Source organism: Felis catus, chromosome B1, assembly GCF_018350175.1.
Source record: "Felis catus isolate Fca126 chromosome B1, F.catus_Fca126_mat1.0, whole genome shotgun sequence".
Classification (NCBI taxonomy): domain Eukaryota; kingdom Metazoa; phylum Chordata; class Mammalia; order Carnivora; family Felidae; genus Felis; species Felis catus.
The window spans coordinates 204,739,960-204,746,430 of record NC_058371.1 but is presented as its reverse complement, the minus strand read 5'-3'; positions in this window follow the sequence as shown (position 1 = coordinate 204,746,430).

The window sequence follows — 6,471 nt, the reverse complement described above, 5'->3', positions numbered from 1 at the left end:
CCGCGCCTGGCCGCACCTACCGGCATCCGCGCACCCTCCTACCCCGCACCCAGCAACCCCCTCCCCCGCCGCCCCGTATCCGCGCGCACACACACGCACCTGCCCCGCACCCACCAGGCCTCCACCTGCCGCGCGCGCGCGCGCGCGCACACACACACACACACACACACACACACACACACACACACACGCACATCTCTGCCCCGCACCCATACGTGCACCTGCTAGGCCTCCACCAGGCCCCCACCTGCCCTGCACCCGCGCGCGCACACATACACACACCTGTCCCGCACAGGCACGTGACTCGCACCGGCACACCCGCACAAACACCCATCTACACACTTTCTCCGCACACACGTTCGCCGTGTGCCATCTGCTCCACACCCACTGGACCTTTACTGGCAGGCCGCACCTGCTCAGCACCCAACCGAGTGCCAGGCCGCATCTGCCCTGCACCCGCACCCTGGGAGCAGTGTGTGACCTGCACCTACCCCACACCACGGGCGCTCCTAGGCCGGGATCGTTTAAATATTCTTGGGCCACTGCAAGGAGGCACCGCAGGTGCGCAGTGGCTCTGGGTGGCTAAAGGGTCGCAGGAGGCTGTGGCAGGGATCCCAGAGGATTTCTCTGGGCAAACTCGGTCTTACGTTTGGGTTCCTGGGACCAAGGAGGAGGTGCACCCATGGTGGGGTGAAGCGTGGGTGGGAGGCACCCGGGAATAGTTTCCTGCTCCTGCAGAGACGCGCAGCAACCAGAAGTCAGCATCAAGAAGCCTAAGCAGGGACTTCCCTAAGCCTGGTGGTCCCTGGGAGGTGGCCACACGTGGCTGAAGCAGGGTCCGCAGCCCCTGACGGAGCAACCTATGCTTAGTCCCAGAGAGGCACTGGTGGCAGGGTCACCAGGGCTCCCCTGGGGTGGGCTTGGCCAGGCCCCATGGGTGAGGTGATCAGGGGATGGGAAAGGACCCGAGAGCCCCCGGGAGCCCCTGGTCCCGGGAGCTGGAACGTTCTCAGGCGGCAGTGAGGATAGGCAACATGACTGTCCTCGGGTACAAAACAGTAACACGACAGCTACAGAGCTAGCACTGAGCTCTTGGTACAGCTCACTGGGCCGTGGTGGGCAATCCTGAAATCCCGTTATGAATCCTGTTTTCAAAATTCACAAACTGGTGAGAAAGTGTGGGTGGGTTCAATGAAGAGTAATAGGGAACTGGGTATCTATTTGCAAAACAAATGCTTTTAAGCCCTCACTTAGTACTCACCTGTGAAAATACCTCCCAAATTGGATTCATTAGATTGTGCAGGGGAAACGAAAGAGCAGGATATAAGGGCACATGTAGCAAACGTCTCAGAGACTTTTTCTAAACGCAGATGCAAATTGAGTCACAAGGCAAAGATAAGAACTGCAGACCTGGGTGCATGTCTCACCCCCACGCCTCTCCCCCTCGCACGCAGTGCTTACTCATGTAACATGTACTCAGGTACTCTTGACGGCCCACCCCTCCACCTCACAATCGCCCCAAACGGGGTCACAGGCACGACTTCTTCCCTGAGAGTGACCGTAGCATGTACACCAGATGCTGTCGTCCCCCTACTTACGTCTCCTTGTGGCTTCTCGTTGCACCGACGGGAGGTGCAAGCTGCTTTCCACAGTCAGAGCCTGAGGCCTGGGCCACCTAACCTTCCTCTGACCTCCCTTCTATCCTCCAGCCGGGAGTCCCTCCCTGCCTACCACGTTCCAGCCACGTGTCTTCCCGTTGGCCACAGGACCTTTGCATGTGCTATTTCTGCTGCCTCCCCCTGCTCTTCTGCCTTTATCCTCATGCCTATTATAGAAGTTGCCTTTCTGTCTGGGCTTTCTCCCTGGGGACAGGGTTTCTGCTCACCTCCTCCCACGTATTCGAGGTGGGAACCTGCTCAATGGAGATGCGGGAAAAACTGATGCACTCTTCTGAACTTGCCTACACCATGCGTGCCTCCCCCATCTTCAGGACCGGCCAGAGGCACCAAGGCCGCAGGTTCCCGCCTCTGGGAGCCCACCGCGCTGATGCCCTCCACTCCCTCTCACCATCCCCTCCCCACCTTTGCACGTGGCCCTGAAGGCCCCGAACTGGCCTGCAGACAAGGGCCTGGGGTGGGCAGATGAGATGGCCCCACAGAAGGTCATTCCCACCCTGGGTGTGTCCACCACGGCCCACAGGGTGGGCCTGACATTTAGGACAGCGCCGCCCACCCTGCCTTGCCCAGCTCAACTGTCCCCTCCAGGTGAAGCTGCCCCTCCCGGGAAAACTCACCACCTGGAAGGACAAGATAGGAGGGGCCCCACCTCTTTGCTCTTCAGAGCTGGGTTTGCACCCAAAGTGACCTGGTAAGTCAGTTCTGCTTTTGTGGAAGCCAAACTTTGCCAACTGCGGAAGACAGCCGTGAGCCCAGGAAGACTGGAGCATGTTTCTCCTTCGGGAAAGGGAGCACACCCGCCTGGCCGGGTCACTGGAGATAATAGCCTTGCAGTCCGGGCTTCTTTCCTTAGGAATTCGAGAACGTTCCTAATGGCAGAAGTTCCTATTTTGCTTTTGTCTCGATGCACAATAAAAGACCCTTTGTCTTTTAGTTGTTCCGGGTCCTCTGAGACACTGCGCAGACACCTGCCTGCATGATTTACACAACAGTGCGGACGTGGAGCAGGTCTGCGACTCCCACCCCCTGCCCTGGGACGCTCACTCGGCATTTACTCGGTGGTTCTTGAGAACACATCGCAGGCCACCCGGGAAAGACCAGCCTCTCCCGAGGGCGTTGAGAAGAGGCCTTAGGATGCACCTTCCAGTGACTCTGACGGCTCTCAAGACACGAAGGTGTGCCTGCTGGCTTCCTGTTTCCACGGCCGGCAAGGCTGGAGGCCCTGTAGGCATCACATGGGTGGAGTCGTGGAGGGAGAGGGGTGGAGCCCTGATGGGGAAAGAGGCAGTCCTACAGAGATCTGGGTGAAGAATAGTCCAGAAAGGGAGCAACGAATGCAAAGTCCTGACGTGGGGGGAGGGTTGGGGCCTTGGGTTCTATTCCTGATGGTGGAAGGGGTGACGCGGGTGGGGGCGGGAACCTGAAGAACTTGAGGCTGGGCTGAGGGTCTGGGACCTCAGGTCTGGGTCCTGACCACCCTGTCCTGCGCAGCGGGAGTCGGCCGACCTCTACGGGGACGGTGAGGGCAGGCGGGGTCGCCAGGGAGCCAACCACAGCCCTGGCTCGGACTTGCTGAATGGGATAGGGCTAAGAAACTCGGGAGTCGGACCGTGGACACCGGCAGTGGGCTACCGAAAGCCAGCGGGTCTCGGGCCAGAATTAAGGCGTCCGTCTAGGGTTTGTTTCACCCCCACCTTCGTTTTATAGCTGGAGCAGAAAGCCAGGGAGTTTCACAGCGGCAGCTGAAAGTGAGGGCTGCCCAGAGCTCCAGCATCTGCCCTGGCACCCCCTCCATGGTCTCCCCGTGGAGGCCTTCTCGGTGCCTTATCCTGGCTCCTCTGTGGACCCAACCCCCGGCCCACCAGCCCTGAGCCTCCTGTCACCGTTACTAGATCTACGGAGGCCCGCCCGCCTCTCTTCCCTCCGCCTCCACCCCACCTTCCGGCCGGAGCCTTCGGGCCTGCTTGCCTGCTCGTGTCAGGCACTCAGTGCCCACTGCTCTGCAAAGGACCCAAGTGTCCCCGGAGCTTCTGGGTCCCAGGCTCTGGGCGTGACAGTGCCAGCCCCAGACCCCATGGGAGGACCCGCTACTGGGGGAAACCACGTCCACGAAGAACCTCTAACATTTAGATGAGTAACTGCTTCTTCGTGAGGCTCCGTGTTCATGGCCTTGAGTTCCACTTAAACACCCGTGACAGTCTCTTGTGGCAGCCACGTGCGGAAGCAAAACCCCACTTCAGGCGTCCACACCTGCCGTAACCGGGAAGGCCGGGGCGTCCGCTGCTCCCGCTGGCATCCGCGACCCCGGCGTGGAGGCCGAGGGGCAGCCACGCCTCCCCCGGGGCCCGTGTGCTCGCCGGTAACGCCGGAGCACCGCGTTCTGGTCTACAGACACCTGGCAAAGTTGGAACGAAGCGGGGCCGGGCCGCTGGCCAGTGCGCACGGCTCAGGCGGTGGGTAAAGAAATCGCCAGCGGGCGAAACCTGCAGCACCCGCCACCCAGACACCGCAGCCGCCACGCGAGTCACGGCACTTCTGAGGGACTTGGGTTTTCAGCCGCAAGACGGGGGGACACGAGTGTCCACCTGCAGCGGGTTAAGGAGGGCGAGAGGCACTGGGGGCTCGCCTGTCCACCCTGCTGCTCTACCACTCCGGTCCCAGCCTCCTCCGTCGGCAAGTGGGAACGAAGGGTCACCTGTCTGGCAGGCTCGCGAGGACCTGGCGAGACAAGTCACGGTAACTGAAGGCTGCCTCCTTGCCCGGTGTGCCGGACCGAGGAAGGCACGGAGGTCCTGGCACGGAGGCCAGCGGTGCCGGGTACATCCTGCCCTTAAGTACGTGCGTTTAAAAAAAATCTGTTGACGTTTTATTCATTTTTGAGAGACAGAGAGTGTGAGCGGGGGAGGGCAGAGGAGAGGGAGACACAGAATCGGAAGCAGGCTCCAGGCCCTGAGGTGTGAGCACAGGGCCCGATTGGGGGCTTGAACCCACGAGCTGTGAGATCATGATCTCCGAGCTGAAGTTGGAGGCTCAACCGACTGAGCCCCCCCAGGTGCCCCCAGATACGTGTGTTCGAAGAGTGAAGTCAGCCACTAAAATAATACTGAGAGCTTCCAAGTCCGTGGTGGGGGGCAAGGAAAACGCTGATCGATCTCATAGGAGTCGGGAAGAGAGAAAAAAGGCAAGGATGAAGTATGGTAAAGAGAAAAACTAAAATGGGGAAGAGCTCAAACCGTAACCATCATCCCAATAAAGTTCCACGGATTTAAACTAGCCAGTTTTTAACGATCGCTTATCAGACTGGGTGAAGAAACAAAACGCAGCTGTGTCCTGATTCCAAGGGCAGAGTCGAAGCAGTAAGGAAGGAGACGTATCCGCAAGTGTGAACCACGAGAAAACCGTTACCACGTTATCGGCGCGGCTGGAATCCACCCGAAGACCGCGGTCATGCGCGGAGAGCACGCCGGGAGCGCTGCAGCGGGTCGCTGGGGAGGCTGAATGACCCTGAACTCGCAGGCGGCACACACACGGCTTGAGAACACGTAAGGCGGACATCGGCAGAGCCCCAGAACGATCGGCTCTGCGGTCAGAAGGGACGGTGACGACAGACCGGGCCTAGAATTAACCCGCTCACAAACACTCGGGGGACACGGTCACCGGCAGGACGCGCCACCACAGGATCCCTTACCTTCAAGCGCACGTGGCATGTTTATCAGCAAGGGACGCGCCGCAGGGCCACAAAACCAAATCTCAACAGAACACCCAAGGGGACGCAACGACAATGGTACAGAGAAACAATCACCAGACATTTGGAAACGTAAAACCGTAAAATAACATGTGACTGATGGTTCGGGAACGAATCAGAGTGGGGCCTTAAGACAGGGAGAACCCCGCCACGAAGCAAGACCACGTGCAAGCCTTTTTAGGGCGCAGCTCCCCTCGACCTCGGAGGCAGTCCCTAACCGGAAAGCGTGGGCACGAGGAAGCAAAGGCGGAGAAGGGCTAGAGGGAGACCCGGGGAGCCCGGCGAACGATAAAGCAGTGACCCGTGGGACCGAGAACCGGAAACGAGAACGGACGTGAGGCGGATCGAACAGAGTCCCAGCTGGCTCCCTGCAATGACCGTGCGGCAGGGAGCGTCTAACCCCGCCTGCGGGCGCCCGCTCGCCAGGACGGCCCTTCCAGAGCCAGCGCGGGGCTGGCCGGCCCCGCCAGAGAACGAGACACAGCAGAAGTGACGGGACGCCCCTGCCGAGAGTGGGCGACAAGAAGGTCACTGTGGCTTCTGCGTCCCCCCTGCTCTGGGGACACCGGCTGGCACGCCGTAAGCTGCCCCGTGCAGAAGCCCGCGTGGCAGAACCCGGGGAGGGGGGGCGCGGCTGGCCGTGTGAATGAGCTTGGACGCGGACCCCGCCCCGGCCGGCCGACCCAGCCACCGCTGCACGGCCTCGAAGACCCAAGAGAGGGGCACCGGATCAGGCTGCGCAGAAAGCGCCAGCTGACACGTGTTCGCCGTTCGGGCCGCTGGGCTGTGATGTCCTGTGCTGCTGTGCAGGTAATAGTCACAAATAAACTAGAAGGGTCACGACGCGGCAAGACTGAAGGAGACACGGGGGAAGAACTCGCCACTGAACAGTATTGGTGACACAACCACAGATGGAACAGAGATTTTAAATTAAAAAAAGAGATTATAACCAATTTTTGTCAATAAATTCAAAGCTTAAGTAAAATAAGCAATATTTTATTAAAAATTAAACTTATCGGGGTGCCTGGGTGGCTCCATCAGTGAAGCGTC